Source organism: Vulpes lagopus, chromosome 5 (genome assembly GCF_018345385.1).
Source record: "Vulpes lagopus strain Blue_001 chromosome 5, ASM1834538v1, whole genome shotgun sequence".
NCBI lineage: Eukaryota > Metazoa > Chordata > Mammalia > Carnivora > Canidae > Vulpes > Vulpes lagopus.
The window spans coordinates 26,407,761-26,427,603 of record NC_054828.1 but is presented as its reverse complement, the minus strand read 5'-3'; the positions used below and the strand labels follow the sequence as shown (position 1 = coordinate 26,427,603).

The 19,843-nt window shown below is 41.1% G+C and overlaps 1 protein-coding gene across 2 annotated transcripts in view; it reads right to left on the bottom strand.

Moving 5' to 3' along the window:
• Nucleotides 1-17,901, bottom strand: part of AFF3 (AF4/FMR2 family member 3) — a 564,761-nt gene extending 546,860 nt beyond the window's left edge. For both annotated transcript variants that reach the window (XM_041757150.1, XM_041757149.1), the window contains exon 1: nucleotides 17,826-17,901. The gene's annotated coding sequence lies outside the window, so the exon portion shown is untranslated. The remainder of the gene's footprint in view (nucleotides 1-17,825) is intronic.
• Nucleotides 17,902-19,843: the final 1,942 nt, after the last annotated feature.

Genomic DNA, 19,843 nt, shown 5'->3' with positions numbered 1-19,843 from the left:
ATTTACACAACTGGAATCCTCTTGTAACCTTTTCTGTTGGACATTCTGTGACTATCGTAGATCTTGAGTCTTTGTATAGTTTTGATTTTGTTGTCTACCAAAATGGGATATTATTTACTAAAGGCTAAGGTGGCCATGAGAGAACTCTCTAAAAGCAGAAACTTTATTTCAGTGATTTTATTGTCACCTTCATGTAATAGGTAGGCTGTCATTTTTCTTTTTCATTTCTCACTAAAGCCTAATGTGTTTGTGTGTTGATATTTTCCAGATGAGGGAATTGTATTAAAATACAACATCATTCAAGGAAGGGTGTTTGGGAGGGAGGCTGGCTGCAAATTAAAGATGGTCATAGCACAAAAGCAGAGAATGAAGATGAATATAGTAGTGAGGTTACCCAATCCAAAGTAGTGAAAACTGAATATTATTCTGGAATAAAATGCCACATGGCTGGGAGATATGGCCCAAACACGTGTAATTGAGAATATGTCTCTGGAGAGGAGAGGAAAGCAAAATGGCTCTTTAATAAATTAAGTTAATGTCTCTCAAAATGTGTGTTTTCTAAATTAAGCATTTCCCAAAATGTGCATTTCCCAAATTGTGAATCTCCAAGAGATTCACAATGCTAAATATTAGCAATGAAAGACTCCGAGAAGACCAGCAGCAAAAGAAAACTAACTTTATTTAATCCAAATTTGATCAAACTTATTTGACCTTGAAATGCATTTGTCGTGGAACATCTAGTACCACCTCCCAGAAAGGTGTGGGAAATATTGAATTAAGAAATCAGGTTTAATTTCATAGTGTCTAGTACATACTAAGTGATAAATACTTACTTTTGATCTTTTATAAGTAATTTTCTAATAACAAAATCATTATTTGTTGTCAACAGTTTTTTCAAAAAATGGATTTTTAAAAAAGTGAAGTAGCCATGACCTTCAGAATCAGGGCAGAATCTTAGAAAGAATGTGGCTTTCTTAACATCTAGTAAAAATAATTAAAGAAATTTCTACCATCTCGGGGCCTGCCCAATTCAGGGATAAATTATTCCCTCCAGTTCCATAGCACATAGTTCCTCTGAAACTGTTAATTCTGCTTAGATGCCTTCTGAGTGTGAGTGAAATTTAATTATCTCATTTTCTTTAATAGCAGAGAGTAGATTAATTGTTTAAGAGAAAAAGAAGGTTTGTTACATGGGTGGAAAGGTGCAGAGTCCCTGGTATGCCACTGTAGATATGACCATCAAGGCAGAAGTTTGAAGTAGATAGCACATGAAAGTGTATATTCACACAGAAGATAGAACTAATTATTCATTTAATACTAATTTTCAATTTACACTGAAATTTATTTGGTTTTGTCAAATGATAATAAATGTGTTCATCAGGCAAACTGCAGTTCAGATTTTGATTTAATCACTTTCTGGCTATTTAAGCACAGGCAAGCCTCTGAGCTTCAGTTTCCTCTTTGTAAAGTGGCATTAATATTTGGAGTACTAGGATAAAGCCTTGCTCATTTCAGCATTTGGAAGTCTTCAGGATGATTCTTGCTCACTGTCATGCCACCCTAAAGCAAATCTTCCTAGCAGACACACCCTACTCCATCCTACTTACAGTTCTAAAGTAGAGAGATCTAGCCAGAAAACAGACCTACAAAAGATAAATACCAGAAATATACAAGTCACTTAATTCTTCTCCCTTAAATGGAAATGCAAAACTAAGGATTACCAGGCATACAAGGAGAACTGTCATGAAAAAGACAAAAAACAAAAACCAAAAAACCAAGAACACACACACACACACACACACACACACACACACCAATAAAAAAGACAAAAACTAACCCAGAAAGGGGGAGAAAGACAATTAGGAAATAGAAGACAATACTAAAAACACTCTAATTAACATGTCAGGGGAATTTTGGAGAAAATATGATATCCTTAAAATTGGGACAAAATGCTAAGAAAAAGGAACAATTAGAGAATGAAAGAGAATGCTTGCAGATTTAAAAACACAATACTCCTTGAGAAAAAAATTAATTATAGAAGACTAAAAAATAAACCCAAAGACTCTCTCTACTCTCTTAAAATATAGGGAGAAAAAGACAAAGAATTGAAAACTATGAAACAAAAGATCAGTCTAGAAACCAGAAGTTCAGCCTAGGAGGTCTCACATGCAGTGTTGGAGATTAAAAAAAAAAAAATCACAAAAAAATACTTGAAGAAAAAAGTTCCAAAGCTGAAGGACAAAATTCTTCAGAATTAAAAAAGCTTCTGAATACCCAGAACAATTAAAGAAAAGAGAGCCATACCTAGAAACATTTTTGATGTGTCAGAACACCAAGGATAAAAAGAAACTTCTAAGGCTTCTATACCCAGCTATAGTATAAGGGCAATCAAGTATACCAATCAAGTATAAGGGCAGAATAATATTTTCAAACAAAAAGATCCCAGAAGGTTTATCTACCATACATTCTCTCCTTGAAAAGTATTTGAAGATATGCCAAGAGAAATGAAAGAGTAGAATAAGAAGAAGGTTTTGGGGTCCAGGAACCTGTAGTTAAAATCCAGACTCCTGAGAGCAGTGGGGAAAATTTGCACCATGACAATTGAATAAAAGGCTTAGAGGGCGACCAGTACAGATTGGAACAGAAGGAAGGTGGGGAGATGGGGAGATGGAGGTTTCCAGGAGTAAAGGGGGACCTGACAGAAAAGACAGGCTTGAGGAAAACTAATCACAAAGACAAATAATGCAAAAGAACCCCAATTGCTCCCATTGGGAACTCCAGGGATCACTGGTAGGATAAGGAATGTACAATAAAATGAATGTTTAATAAAATCATCATTAACACATGTAGCAAACTAAAATGTGGCAATATTGGAAGATAAAAACAAAGAGAGATAAATTCCACTGAACCATGATGGGAACATCCTCTCTCAATTGACCCAGGGGTTACAATGTTAGGCTTCTCAAAAAGAATATACTCCTAACACATGACATGATCAATCTATGGATGAATCATGGAGATGTGGTTGCAACTTTAGGACAAAATGTAAGGTATATGTTTATCTGACAAAAGGAGATTTGGAAGGTCAATAAAAGGGCAGAGGCAGGGCAGCCTGGGAGGCTCTGCGGTTTGGCACTGACTTTGGCCCAGGGTGTGATCCTGGGGGCCAAGGATCGAGTCCCACATCGGGCTCCCTGCATGGAGCCTGCTTTCCCTTTGCCTGTGTCTCTGCCTCTCGCTCTCTCTCTGTGTATCTCTCATGAATAAATAAATAAAATCTTAAAAAAAAAAAGGGCAGAGGCATCAATAATTTTACTTTTCAAAGTGAGAAATCAAGAGATACAACATTATCAAAAGTTAACGAAATAAGAAATAGATTAAGTATAATACTTTATATTACAAGTATAAACATGGGAAAAACAATGGATAATAAATATAACAAAAAATTGCAATACAAATGTCAGACACGGAGAACAGCCAGGATTGGGAAGATTAGGGGGGGTGGTAGGACTGGACTTCAGCTTTCATACTGAAGAGTGTGCAAATAATATCCTTTATTGATACATTTTTAAAAAGAGAGAGTTGATGGCATATTGTTTATAGGGAGGAAAGAATAGAAGAAATGAAAATGGAAACAACCTCTTAGAATGGGACCTTGTCTATCTCCTTTGTCCAACATTGTATCCCTTATGCCTCGAATGGTACTGGCACACCTGCTGTTGGTAAGTGAAAAGAAGGTGACTCTGAGAAATAATACACGAGTGCAGAGCAGAAGGGCCAGAGGCTGTCTCTTCCAACATTGAATGATTACCAGATAAAGGTACTACTTTGATGAAAAAAATTATAATATTGAAAGGACATAGGAGAATGGAGCATGTCATGAACGGGGGTGCTCCTTGGAGAAGTAAAAGAGAAGATGAGACCTGGAAGAGGCATCGGCTGATGTGGAAAGAGAGTTCCAGACTGAAGGAACACATGTGCAGACTTCAGGTGGAGAAACGATCCGGGTGGCTGGGGCGGGCTGCCAAGCCGGGGTAGGCTCTGTGCGAGCCTGTAGAAGTAGGCAGGGGCCAAGTCTAACAGGGTTTAGCAGGCCACATAAAGATGCTGATGAATTGCTCAGGAAACACAAAGTGAGGACTCTGACTTCTCTGTGTTTCCTTATCACCAGTGACGCTGGGTGCTCCAGGCTCTATGCCCTCACACTTGAGATCACAGCTTGCATATAACTCTGTTGTTGGCCTTTTGGGAATGGACTGGGCTTCTGGATTGGATTTTCAGTATCTAATAACTCTGAACCCCCAAAGAAGAAGAGGATACTACATATTAAGTGACTGAGTAGACTATGGTCAACTTACTGCACACTTTGTGTATTCATTGCATAAGTTGAAGGGGATATGCAGAGAATGCTGGAGGAAAAAGCTGGATTTTCTCATCAAAGTATTGGTGCCTATCAGGAAATTGTGATACTCTTTTAGCAGGGAGGCAGAGAAACATTATCAGGGCAATTTAGGCATTGATCAGTGGCAAGGCACATTCTTCTCAAGAAGCCAGAGGAGTGTGTACTGGGCTCTCAGGAGCATGGGGCCGGGCCAGACACCAATTATAATTGTAAAGATATGGGCTCTACCCTGAAGGAGTGCCTATTCTTAGAAGATAGAAATAGATGTGGATGAACACAGATCCAGATTCTCTCAGAGCACAAATGCTGCACGGGGATTAGGCTTGGTGCTCTGGGAAGCTGAATGAACTCTTCCAATCCACTAGGGTCCTTGTTAGTGCATCGAAGCAGTAATTTACTCAATGACAAGAGTTCACGTCGCTTCCTAAGGCACTTAACTTACTCCCGGGATGTTGGTTGCACACCAGGGGAATCTGGCGCACTAATCTTTAACACTTGTCATAATTATTTTTCCTTCAATAATACTATTTCCCCCCTGAGAAACTCAAAATTATTACATAAGAAATGTAGAAATATAAGTGTGTGATATTTTTTAATAAAATGTAGTCAGTGGCCCTGGGGAATTTTTGTAGCAAAAACCTCTCAAATCAATTATATTTTCTCATTTCTAGTTCCAATAATTGAATATTTTATTTCTGTATTTATTTAAGTTCTTTCAAAATGAAAAGGTGGAGTTGTGTTGACACTCTGGGAAAGGAGGGTATTATTAATTAAAGTTGCTTAAAGTATAAGATGAAAACAGTGCTGATGCATATAAATTTGCTTCAATGAGCTGCCAGCTGCTTGCGAGGTTATAGGAATACTGTCGGCAATGCTGGGTGGTGGCACAGCAGTGCATCATTCCGTCATCTCTAGGAGGTAAGTCTGCAATTACAATTCATCTAGAGGAAAAGTAAATGATGCAGCCAGGTGTTTGATGCCCATGATTTGGCTGTTTAGAAAATCCAGGATTACTGACCTGCATTTCTCACATTTCAATCAGAATGTTCAGTTCTGATCCCTCTGTCACCTCAGCTGGGCACTCATTGTCATTTACTTCTGTTGTCTCGTCTGATTCTCAGATCATTGCTAGGGTGTAGGTGGGATGGTGGTGGTGGTGGTTATTTATTTGCCTTTAGTACATAAGAAATATCTCAACACAAAAACATTGAGGATGCTTGCCCAAGGTCACATAGCTGCTGGGTGGTAAAGCCAGAACCAGACTGGAAGTCTTTTGATTCCTTGCAGGTACTTCTTGCTGACTCACAGACCTCAGGTGACCCTAAGCCCTATTTTGCCTGACCTCTGAGCTTCAACCACTGCATCCCACCCCTGCCATACGAGTGCTTTGAATGTCTGAATGAATAAACAAGACTTGGGAAGAGCAGCCCCAAGAAAGTTCCTGCTCCCAGCTAGATGCTGATAAGTTATGTAGAGGCATGGGAACTCTTGGGATGGCATACATCCCACGGAGGAGTTGGCATTAGAGACAATCGTGAACCAGGTAGATCTTTGACCCTCTCTGCTAGTTGCCTTAGTACGAACAATACTGCCTCTCAATCTCTCTCTCTCTCTCTCTCTCCCTTTCTCTCTCCCTCCCCCCACCTCCCCACACTCTTCCTCCCTGCCTTGCCCATTCTCATAGGGAAAAACTCTCAAGGGGCTTCTGATGTTTTTCGTGATGGGTTAAGGATGACCAGAGTGACCCACTCGAGGCAGGTTAATTTCAGAGTTCAAGCAATGAGTTTTCCAGAGCCTACTTCTTCTAGCCCATGCCACTAGAGATTAATAAATGTTGGTTATTGTTATTTGGCTCAGAGGATGCTTGGAATACAGAGAATTATGATCTGTTTGCCTAAGTCAGTCTCGTATTCTTGTATTTATTCACTGTGACACCAGAAGGCAAAATGAGAAACAAGAGTCAAAATGACAGAGACTGATCTCACTTTGAAATGAAGGACTTTCAAGTAATTGGAACTCTTTGAAAAAAAAAAAATGGCCATGCCAAGGGGCCATGAGGTTTTTGTTGCCAGAGGTAGTTAAACTGAATCGATGACCACTTACTGAAATGTGTTGGAAAGAGTATGGTTAGAATAGATGACCTCTAAGGTTCAATACTGAGATATTTAATCTGTTTATCTTTCCCATAGACACATTTCTGGAGTACAGACAGAGGGAATTGGGTCAGAGGTCAGGGTCAACGGTCAGGCATCTTCAGTCCATCTGTCGCCTTTGCTAACCCAAGCTACTCATCCACTAAGTCCAGCAAGGAATGTGGTACCAGGAGAGCAGCTGGGCAAAATACCGGCCTGTAGCTAATAGGTCAGAGGCTCCCCGGTTTCAGCTACATTCCCACCATCGACAAACTTCGCAGCAGCAACCACTTAACTAAACCAAAGGATCTATTTTGATGAGATTCTGAAACAAGAATCCCTAATGATTTTCTCCCCAGAATCATAGGAAAATGTAGCAGAGATATCATCATATCATTTGAATGTGTACCCACTTGCCAATTACTCTGGATTGATGCTTCCTGATGTAAATAATCAGCTGAACATAAAATCTAAATCATATACAGTTATTTGACACTTTATTCAAGACAAAAAAAGATTGGCTATTTAGGCAAAAACATCCGCCTAGTAGTTTTCCTGGCAAATGTGCTATAACTAAGTATATATATAAAACAGTCCACATTATGAGCAAGTAATGGTCAGGCCATTCCAATGGGCAATTTACTCTCCAGGAAACCAACAGGGCCTGTGCTACATGCATGCTCTTTCCCAAGTTGCTCAGAGCCATTTAGAAAATGACTATTGTTATTCACAAAATGCTCCACCAATCTCAGGAATTAACCCTCCTCCCAACATGTCTAATTTACTTGTTCTTCAAGTAATAGGCACGTTAACGTTGATACGGGTCCAGTGTCTAAATAAGAAAAAATAGCTACTTTTTACTGAAGACTCCATGTCTTCCAGGTACTCTGAATGCATTGCATACAGCCTCATTAAATCCTCACAGCAACCCACGTGTATTATTACCCCTATTTGAACTGAAGAGTAAACCAAGACTCAGAGAAGGAAGCAATTTGCCCACAGTTACACAGCTCGTAGTGCCTGGTGCACAGGAAGTGCTGAATGAGTGATCCTTAATGTTAGTTTATACTAGGAGGCACAGCTGGGATTTGAGTTGAGATCTAACACTCATCAAAGCCTTTCAATGGCCTCTATATGGTTCTGCCCCATACAAATTGCACTGTCCATGAGAAGGAGGTGTGTCATGGCCGAGTGTCACCGACATGAATCTTTGTCCTAAGGGAGCCATGTTGTGTTTGTCACACTTTCAGTAGCTCCCTCTTAGTTAAGGCACGTGGCATGTAAAACATAACAATTAACACAGAAGTCTCCAAACTTGGGTAGGGTACACAACGAATTTTCCAGAAGTTTCTACAAGCTGCATGATACAGTCAGAAGCTGCATGATACCGCTTCTTTTTGTGGATGTCATCCTTCCTAAAGCTGATTTGCTCAAGACTGCTCTGTGGGCAAGGCTCCATGCCAGCTCCCCATTCCTGCCTTTCCTATACCACAGATTTCTGCCACACAGGACACTTCTCTCACCCAGGCCTGTCCTATGTACATGCATAAGAGACACTCACTCTCAAGAGTGCAGCCCTGTGGGCCCAGAGCTTTTTAAGATGCTAGTGCCTTTGTGACAATAGAGAAAAAGCATCCTTTCCTCTGGGCAGATGGAGTGTGGGCTGGACCTCAGTCCCTACTCACACAGTGGGCAGTGTGCCCCTGTGCAACTCATTGCCTGCACCAATCTTACTACAGCCCTCAGAATTATTCATTGTCCTGAAATAAAAGCCCTGTGGCCCTTTGTTTCTTAAGAGGCAGTTTCAACTTGATCATATATATATAAAAAAAAGAGGCAGTTTCAAAAGCTGATTTCCAGGAAGCCTTGAAGTACGAAGTTTTCTGGGGTCCTTTCAGAAGGTTCATGAGTGAAATCATTTCATGTAGTTTGAAAAGACGAGATCACTGGGCTGCCTCACGGGATAACCCAACTGAGGCATCGTCAATACTCAAAGATCTCAGTTGAGTCAGCAGAAGGGCATTTACCAGTCAGGAAGGTTAACTGCTCATTCTTTATTTCTAAACAAAGACTGTGGAGCATCTCCTAAAGCACAAAAATATAATTGCAGGCCAGACGACAATGAAGATTGAATAACAGACTCATAAAATTAATGGCCAGAAATTCCACAGGAACATTTTCAGCCCAGAGCTTCTCTGACCTCAGACTGTAAATATTCCATTTGAAAAACAAAAAGATGGACTCAACAATCCAGTTCCCCAATAGCTCCAACATTTTTAAGAGCAGGGCAGCGCACTACTCCTGTGAAATTCAGACCCCACAGACACACTTAATTATGATCATTATTATTTTTTAACCAAACAGAGGAGAGGAAGTGTCAGTTCAATGTATGACACGGTGCTTTCTTGGCCCTTAACTACTCAAATGATTTTCATGGTCAGTATTATTGATATGATATAAATGCAGTTTTCTTGGGGGAACCTGCCTTTAAAATAGAGTTCTCAAGAACTAAAGGGCTTCTACCTCACCTTCTTTTCATTATATTTTTGAGTCAATGGGGGAAGAAAGCAGAGTGCTGCCTCTGAAGTGATCTAACAGGTACACCCCAAAGAATGAAAGAATGAAATAATTAATAAACACTTAGAGGTTCCATCTATGTGTCATGTGTGGCATTAGGAGATAACAATAATATTAAAGGCCAGTGGTTATTAAGCACCTACTATATGCCAAGTGTTATTCTTTTTTTTTAAACAAATTTATTTTTTTTATTTATTTATGATAGGCACACAGTGAGAGAGAGAGAGGCAGAGACATAGGCAGAGGGAGAAGCAGGCTCTATGCACCGGGAGCCCGACGTGGGATTCGATCCCGGGTCTCCAGGATCGCGCTCTGGGCCAAAGGCAGGCGCTAAACCTCTGCGCCACCCAGGGATCCCTGCCAAGTGTTATTCTAAGAAAAGTACAGGTATTTGCTCACTGAAGCCACATGGCATCCACTTTTATAGAACTGAGTGGCTTGCCCACCACCACACAGCTGGTAGAATTTTTCTTCCCAAATGCTTATTAGGCATTTATATATATTTTTCTCTTTTGAGTTTATTTGACAGAGCTTTTTATATATTAATGATAGCATCACACATTATATATCAAAGTATTCCAAGTTTGCTGTTCATTTTTTGTGAGTGGTGTCTTTGACAGAGACAAATCTATCCTTATTTTTGTTTATATTTCATTTATTTAGTATAGACTTACAAAAACCTTGCTCACCTCAAGATTACTTAGTCTGTACCTAAATTTTCTCTAGTAATTTTCAAGCTTTATTATAATACATTGAAATCTTTCTAGAACTTATTTTAGCTTAGTATGCATCTAATTTTACTCTACTTCCAACCACTCCCAACAATTAGGCAGTGTCCTAATATTGTTTACTGGAAAGTTACTTTTCTAATCATACATTTATTCAACAAATCCTTATCTGGAGCCTATGATGAGCAGACATTTTTCTAGGTCCTGGAGATATGTTACATTATAATGAAGAGAGGTAATTAGGACAACTAAACATGTAGTATGTTAGGTGGTGCTTAATGCAGTGGATGAGGAGAGGCTGGAATGGCTATTTTACCCTGAGTGGTCAAGGTCAAGGAAGTTCTCTTTGAAATGGTGGTATTAGGGTAGAGAGCTGAAGGAAGTGAGAGGCAATCTGTGTACCCAAGGAAGGGCATTACAGGCAGAGGGAACAGTAGGTACTAGGCCATGAGGTCAGATTATAGTTTATGTGTTTGAAGAATGGCAGAGAGACCATCTAGCTGAAGTAGCACCACGAATTAGGGGAAATGGGACCAGGAGTCAGAGGGGTGGCAGGAGTCAGATCATGGAGGACCTAATGGGTTATGGTAAGCATTTGGGATTTTGGCACTGGATGAGCATAGCAGATTACATTCCCCAAAGATGGCCACAGCCACATTCCATGTGCTTGTTTGCAATAAGGGATTGCCATACCATCAACCTCTTTGAATCTCAGCAGGCCTAGTAACTGCTTTGTTTTTTTAATTTTTTAAAAAAGATTTTATTTATTTATTCATGAGACACAGAAAGAGAAAGGCAGAGATGTAGGCAGAGGGAGAAGCAGGCTCCATGCCGGGAGCACAATTCAAGACTCGATCCTGGGACCGTGGGATCACACCCTGAGCCAAAGGCAGACACTCAACTGCTGAGCCACCCAGGCGTTCTTAGTAACTGCTTTGGGCAAGAAAATATGGTAGAATAGATGCTATAATGGTTTTGGGGGTAGCCCCTAACTGGTGTGGCAGCTTCTTCTTCCTGACTCTTAGAAGAAAATCACAATGGGAAAAATGCAACCACTCCAAAGCCACCACTCTGTGAGAAGCCCAAGCCACATAGAGAGCACTGGAAGAAGGGATGCCACCTGAAGAGACAGAAGGTACAAAGATCCACAAGGCACCAGGCTCCAGGTAAAGAAGCAGAAGGAGATCCCCCAGACTGTTCAATACCTAAATGTCCCAATTCCTGATCCATAATATCTTGAGAAAAATTGAAATGCCGTCTTAAGCCACCATGTTTTGGGATAGTTGGTTATGCAGCAACAGATAACTGGAACAGTGAGGAAGGAGGCTTTTAGAGGGGTTTGAGCAATCACATGATTTGACCTGTTCTATGAGAATTCCTCTGGGTCTGTGCTGAGAACAGAGTACGGAACGGAGAGTGTAGACAGGAAAGCAGCATGCAGAGCAGCTAAGACACCAGAGCGGTAGAGGCTGAACAGGTGAGAAGTGATTCAGTTCTAGATGTATTTCAAAGGACACATGGATGGGATTTGCTGATGGATTAGATGTGTGTGGTGAAAGCAAGACATGAAGGATGGCGTTGGCCTGACACTGGAAGAACAGAGGGGGCTGTTAGTGACAAGAAAGGAAACTACAGGAGGAGAAGCTTGGAGGCAGGGAAATCAGGAATTCTATCTTGGACATGTTAAGATTAGGAGGCTAAATATACATTCAAATAGAGACATTGGGTGTTGCTGGGCAGCCTTGTATCTAGTCAGAAAAGAGATCAGGGCTGGGAGAAGTAAGTCTGGGCATTGTTGGTGTTTCCAAGGTCATATCAGACCAGATGTCCCAGGGAATGAGCACAAATGGAGGAGAGAAGTTGGAGGACTGAGCCCTGGGCACTCTACCATCTAGAGATGTAGAAGAGTTGGAGAAGAAACACAAAAAGGAGGTGGTAGCAGAGTGCCCAGTGAGATAGGAAGAGAAGTAAGAAAATGATGCTCTGGAGGCAGAGATGGAAGTTGCTTTGGTAAAGAAAGAGCAAAAAACTGTCAGATCTGCCAAAGAATCAAGTCAAATGAGGACTGACCATTCCCGATATTATTGTCCTCATTCTTGGTATTACCAATTCAATACATTTATCATTTACTAAATTTGCATGTGTGAGTGTACATGTGTGTGAACTTTCTCTTCTCTCCTATTGATCTGTTTATCCACCTGGAACCATGTGACCACTGAAACTTTCATACCCCCCAAGGCAAGCACTATGCCTGCCCAACCCCACACCTTTTCTTCTTTTTTCTCCCCAAGAATATCCTGGTTATTCTAATCTAAAATTCATCAGAATTTTAGATTGGAATTTTATCAGGTCCCCTTCTTCCCCAACTGTACTGGAAATTTTATTTTATATATTTTTGGCATACAAATTAGTTTGGTGAGAGTAAATACTGAGTCTGCTTATCTAGTCTCCACACATTATGCATTTTCATTTATATGTTTCACAAACCTAAGTAGATTTTTTTTCATATAGTCTCATGTGTTTTCTCTTAGGTTCTTTTCTAGGTATTTAAATTGCAGTGGTTTTTGTGAATTATATCCCCTTTTTCTCATTATATTTTCTTACTGGTTATTTTTGCCATAAGAAATCTATTTATTTTTGTATAAAGAATTCTCTTATTATTTCTAATGATTTTACAGGTGATGTAAACAGATTTCACACCTTTGTTATTTTCATGAGCAAGAAGTTTCACAGCTATGGAACCAAATAGCCAATATATCCAACAGTCCTCATTTTAGCTGATAAAATTATTCCTAGTTTGGAGAATGGGATTTAATATGCCACTAGTTCAAAGTGTTTCAAAAAGTACTCCATGATTTCCAGGTGCTCTGAGAATGATTGTAGCCACACATCTCAAATTGTGCCAGATATTTCCAATTTCAAATATTTTTCCCTTTGTCAACCCATGAGTCAGACCATATGTCCTTTGATCTTTGCTTCAAAAAATATTGTCACGGTATTTAGAAACAGGGACAGCCCAGGCAAAGTTATAACATATGGGATGTTTTTTCTCTGAGCCCCTAACTTTCCTCTCAGCATTTTTCCTGGTTATGTGTGCCCGTAGCACATACATGCATGCACATGTACACACACACACAACACACAGTGTGGTGTCCTGGAGGAAAAGGGGTTTTATTCAAATACTGCCATGTGTACTGCTGCTGCACAGCCTAGACTCAGGACCATCTTAAGGCTGGCTGGAATGGAGGCCTCGGTTTGAACCTCCCTCTAACTGTACGCACTTGGGCAGGTCACTTAACCTTAGAACCTCTATTCTCTACATGTGAATATCTACTTTGTAGGGCTGTTATGAGGACTCAGAAAAGGACTTGGCATAGGTAAGAGCTGAGGAAACAGTACTTATTATTGTGATTTAGAAGGAAGTTCCATATTATTGCTCAGATCTTCAGGAAAATTCCTGGGTCTCATGCCAAGTAAAGCTATAGATGCAAAGTGGCCAGAATGAGAATGTGGGAAGCAGTGGGGTCTGTCTCCTAGTTCCCCCTTTTGTGCACCTATCTATGGAAACAAACCACCAATGGCTGATCTCTCTCATTTATAACTAACCAGCCTCCACTCAGAGGCTGCAGCGCAGTAACTATGGGGCAGACATTTGCCATTTTTTTGCTGTCACCTTCCAACTATCCACCCCTTCCTGTTGTCACTGCATTCTTCCTTTTGAGGATGCCTTCCTGTACATAGCCCTGGGAAGTAGAACCTGAAGTCAAATGGACAGACCTGACCCTTCTCTGGGAACAGGCATGTGACCTAGAAGCAGCTCATCACACTCTCCCTTCTCTGAGATTCTGTATTTTACCTAAGTAATCCCCCAAAGTGGGGACAATTGAGGTCATATCTGTCACAGTGGTGGCCACATTACATGGTGCAAACTGTGTTCAAGTTCCTATTACTGTTGTTCTTAATGGTGTTCGTACTGGTTCTGGGTGCTTGGCCTTCAGACCCCTTCACTTGCTACTCTACTTTATACCTACCTAGTCAGCGCCACCCCCTCCCCACCCCACCCCCACCCCCGCCACCATTGTTCCAAAAGATTGCCCTTTTGTTTAGCACAACACGCAATTCAAAACAAAAATAAGAAAAGAAGTTCATCCCACTTACCAAGAATTATTTTACTGCTGTCAACAGCTGGTGCTTGGGAGAAAGGTGAACTCATAAAACACGTGACTAAATGGGACATCAAGACTGAGCTGAAGTTCTACATTATCACATTAGAGAGGATTTGGGAGTAGAATGCCTCTCAGCTTGCAAATTTATCATCAAAGGAAGCAAGAGCATGGAGGGTTGGAAGAGGGATAGCGAGTATCAGCAGATGCAACTACCAACTCAAACCCAACTCTTCGTACACTTTCGGGAGAACCTGAAACAACTTCTTTTTTCAGAATGGGGAGAAGTAAATGCTAGACTTGCCCTTACTCTCTTCATTTTCCATTGCTTCAGCACTGCACCCTGGGCCTGAGAAAGCTGCCGCAAAGCATTTTACTAGTTATCTGATTGTCATCCTACTTAACATGTTCCGTGGTCTGCTGGCTGATGGTAGTTTAAGCAGGATCTAATTGGTAACATATTGTCGATTGAATTAAGTGCCATATGATAGAGATTTAAACCATGGTAATTTTTCCATAAAGAAAAATCTGTCAACAGACTACAGTGGAGGACCATTAATAAATCAAATTGTCATGTTTATTAGTTATTGCAGGAGTCTCGTTGTCTCGTCTTCATGATAATCCCCCCCCTATTCTTTGCACTGATAATAGGTATAAGGAGAAATCTCTGGCAAGGTGCTTTTCAGTGGGTTCACATTTGTACACAAATACCTGTTTGTATTTCAATCACGAGAAAAATGGTGCTACTTCACTTTAAAAGGAACATGGATTTGGGCTGTTTTTTGGATGAGGGATAATGTTTTTATTTTCTTGCAGTTATGTTTTAAAACACCGGGAATCAACACATTGATAATCAGAGAAGAGCCAATGAAAACAAAAATGAGAGCACCATTTGCTGATCAGATTTGCAAAAAATAAAAGAACTTGTAGAATGTGCTACAGGATTTGTGGAAGAACAGTCGCTGCCATTTGATTTGTAATATCATAAAAATTGGCAATAAATTAATTTTCCATGTATGGGAATGACTCAACAGATTTATGGAACATCAGTACCAGAGAGCAAAACAGCTATTTGAAAAAATGAGCTAAATCCTACCTAATGATGCATCATTAAGAACCAATATCATTTATATTTTCCCTTTCCCTTCTCCTATAACTGCCTGTACTGAAAGTCGCTTTCTCACATTTTTCTCCTACATGAATAAGAAAGAATAGTAATTTGCAAATGTACCCTCACTGGAATCTCCTAAAACTCTGTGATCTATGTAGGACAGGTTATTATACCCATTTTACAGATAAAGAAGCTGAAGCATGGAAGAGAAAGTGGGTTATTGAGGGAGTCCCATAGCTGTCAACGTCAGGAGGCAGGCAAGGTCTTTCTCTGAACTGATGTGTAGAATAAAGAGTCTAGAAATCAGACACCAGCATCCAGCTCCTCCCCAGACTGTTAAATCTCAGCAAGACTTTCAACTTGTTTCTGAATTCTCTGGGACCTGGCTTTCTCATCACTCACATTTCAATACCACTCAGTACTGGAAAGGCGACACTGGCAGCTTAGGTACACAGAGTCCGGAGATGGTCAGACCCTCAGACCCCAACACTGCCCGGTCCCACCCAGCTCTGCACCCTTGGGCCAGCTACCAGCTATCTTCTAAAATAGGCACAATCACTAGCAATCTAATGCAACAGCATGAGAAGGCATGTGACATGTACATGCAAGTGACAGACACTGGGCCCATGCCATGTACTGTCATATGGATGCTGGTTACAGGTATCTGCTGCCCAGGTTGCTGTGTACATGGACACACGGATGTGTATGAACTCATGTCATCAAATCCACCAAGCTCTGGAGCTTGTTCCCATCACCAGCAGGACTCATGGGAAGCTCTGCCCTGGGCTCCTTTCCCAGCACCCCCTCTCTACTACATCTTGCAGGGTTTGCACTGCATGTGTTGGGTATCCTTGCTTTGACCTCCTCCGTATCCCCTCATACGCTCATTTACCTACTCTACCTCCCATCTTCAATCTTTCCCACTCTGCTACCATTTCCCTTAAAGTCTGACAGCTTTTTTTTTTTAATATTTTATTTATTTGAGAGAGAAAGAGAGAGAATGAATGAGTGAAAAAGAGCATGAATGGAGAGGAGAGGAAGAAGCAGACTCCTTGTGGGCAGGGAGCTCAACCTGCAGCTCAATCCCAGGACCCTGGGATCGTGACCTGAGGTGAAGGCAGACACTAAAGTGACCACCCAGCAGCCCCAAGTCTAACAGCTTAATTGCAGAGAAGGGGGTGATGACGATTAATAATAATAATAATAAATTATGATGTTCACTAATACTTATTGAGCTATTTCAATGTGCCAGGAACTCTCCTAAGCACTTTACATGTATTAGCTCTGCTAAACCTTACATAAGAGGTAGGGACTATTGTACCCACTTTACAGATGGCAGGACCCTGATGCAGAGAGCTATAATGAATGACTTGCCCGAAGTCACAGCAAGTGTTAGAGTTAAGATTTGAGCCCAGAAATCCAGTGAACGAGCAATGTATTTTTTTCATTTTCTAAATGCAAATAAATAAAAATATGCATGACAACTAAACACTAAATGCCGGTGATACTTGGAGAAAGAGAACCACAGTAGACAGAAGCAAAACCAAAACCTTAGCACGTTGAGTGTTTGTGTTACTTTCACTGTAGTAATCTCACATCAGCAGTGAGATGAGAAACCCCAACAGACCTACGTAAAGGAAGAAACTCTCCCTCACTTTGCACTAAGGGGCAGATACTTCTGAGAAAAGCAGACACCATAATTTTTTTAATGGATTATTTAGTTGTACAATCAAGACTTGAACGAGTTTACTGTCACTTCTTTGCTCTTGTGGGTACTGGTTAACAGTTGGCTTATGTTATCTTTGTTGCAATAACAGGTCGCAGAATTCCTGAACGCTCTACCTTGTGAATATTCAACCCTTTGAAAAAAAAGGGATTATGAGCTGCATATCTAAACATGATTTTACTTTTACATTTGTAAGAGCTTCAATTGCAAGGAATTCACATATTAGGAAACAAAATCCTTTGTCACACCATCAGATCTCTGGTTTCAAAAATATTGTCACTATTGTTATTTTGTATTAGATGTGTGTCTATGTGTATATTGTGTGTGTGTGTGTGGATAGCGCTATACATATATATGTATGATATCTGCACACCCAAGCATATGTGCATGCATAGTATATAATGTGCTATCCAAAGAATATGGGATAGAGCTGTCAGACCCTGTTGTTGAGGTCATTTGTTCTGAGTTATTTATGCAGAAGCAGTGGTGGCCTTCGGGTAAAACACACATATTTTCTCTTTCCTGTGACCAGGCCTCTGGGACGTTATTCTCTATGACCATTCACTGAGGTCTAGTCTGTGCCATGTCATAACCTCTTTTTTAGGGGTACACCTAATGGTCTAAATAAGGTGCAGACATACATACATACATAAGGCCCATAGGCCCAGCTACCCTCGGTATCAGCACGTCCACATGAAGGCTGTATATATTCTTCACATGCTGCATCCATGTGAATTCTGTGGCCTTTTCTGATAATGTTCCAAATCTGCCTTCTTAGTCTGCCCAGCCATTTACCCAAAGCTGGGGTGCAATGGGGTGCAATGGGTCTCTATGGGGGTGCAATGGGGGTGCTCTGTGCTGCCCGGTCCTGAAGAGGAGGGCCAGGCTACCCTGATGCACCCCTGAACAAGGGTACCAAGGCAAGGGTTATTTTTTCCCACCCATGGCAGCCCAGAAGACCCAGACATTCTACAGCTTGATCTTACCTCTCAACTCAGAGGCTCCTTTTCTTTCTCTCTCAAATAAGTCGTTCAGCTTCTTTCTTCTGAGGCTGTGTGTGGAGCTCCCATCTCCCTGGCAAGCTTTCTGAATGGCACTTTCTATATAAACAGGAAGAGTGTGTGTGGTCACAACTGAAGTGTGCAGGTGCTGATAGAGGATGTGAAAGTGTGGAGGCGAGTGACTAAACCAGCCAATGGCATTTCCCCACCAGATACCCAACTGCCCTCCTGTTATTCACTGCAGGGCAAGGTCTACCAGAGGGCTGAAAGCAAGAGCCTGGGCCCCACTCTTGGGGACCACCTGACATGAACCAAAGGAATGTAATTGGTTATGGAGGCCTAGGAAGTTCTCTATTGCTCTGCCTGTCCCTAACTCTATGTAGACTCCTTAGAAGAATCCCAGGAACATTTTTGGAACCCTTTAAATACATCCTTATCCTCAAGTACACGGATTTAAATGGCCTACTACTTGTCTGAAATTCTGCTGGCTTCCCAAACTGCCCATATATAGGAGACCGGAACCAAAAGCCTTATCCTGCACATGGTCTGTAATCAGTCTTCTAGAACTTTCTAGAATAAGATGCAGCAGGAGAGAAGGTGCTCTAGATCAGTAATCAGATGACCCAAAGCTGCCTTATTTGTAGGATTTCTACCAACTCATCTCCATTCACTACTCAACCCACAATAGTAGGACTTCTTGCTCCACATCCTTCCATTCTATCCCATTCTTCTCTGGAATTACTTTCTGTCACCAGGGAGCTTACTGAGGGACACTTTTTCAGTTCCTGTCTTACCTGTCCCTCTGCAGTATTTGACACCCGGGACCATGTCTTTCATTCTGGAACTTCCCTCTTGGCCTCCATGACTCCACATTCTCCTGGTTTGGGTCAGGCAATCTCTTTCATGTCAGGCTTCCATTCCTTTGCCAACATCTTAATTTTTGTCCCTCCCTAGGGCTCCATTCTTAGTCTAGTAGTTCATGTTCTCCATGGGTGGCCTCTTTCCAAGTCCATATCCATATATTCACAAGTCTTTGCTGATCTCCCAACATGTCCCCCAGGCACTCTGGCTCAACTGGCCAGGATGAAACCCTGGTCTCTCACTCCCCTGCCTTTCCATGAAACCTGTGAAATCCTTCCTGCTTTGTTCCCAACTTGCTCCTGCTTCCCACTCCTGAGCTTGCCTACTTCTGGATTCACTTCTGAACAAACCTAGAAACTGCCCCACTTAAGCCTATGCCAACCACAGGGCATTATCCAAGTATTGGCAACTTTAGGTCCTGGGCACAGGGAAAACCTTTCTTTCTTTTATAGTCCAATATTCAAATCAGAAACAGGGTATCTTCCTGCCTTCTTTCCTTTCTCACATACTCCTCCACCTTTAATTACCAAGCCCTGTCAGTTCTACCTCTTAAATCACACCTCAAATTCTTTCTTTCTTCTCTTTTCCTATAGCCAGGCCCTTACATCAGGCTTCATCATCAATGCCCCACACCCCAAAAGGGCATGTGTGCCCAAGGTATGCAAGAAAATTCAGAGTTGGGGGAGAAAAGTTTTGAATATTGCTCATGCTTGCTTGTTTTTTATTTGTGTTGAGGTTAGAGTCACATCACATAATATAAAATTAACCATTTTAAAATGCATAATCCAGTGACATTGAATATATTCATAATATTGTGCTGGTGGTTACCAGCTCCATCTAGTCCCAAACCTCACATTTATTTTTATGTCACATCTTTAGTGTCTACTTTTTTGTGTACATTTGAATGCACGCAATGTTTGAATATAGTTGTATTATGATCATTTGTGAATAAACATACATTTACCGGAAATCTGTTGAAGTCTTTTTTACCGAGAAGGATACATGATCAGAAATGTGGACACATAGTCTCTAAACTCATCTCCCAGGTGACAGGCTCTAGAGTGTTTTCCAAACTGCCTCTAAATTTTCTTTGGAAATGCCTGCAAAAATGTTAATGTTATAAGTCCCTACCCCAAACCCAG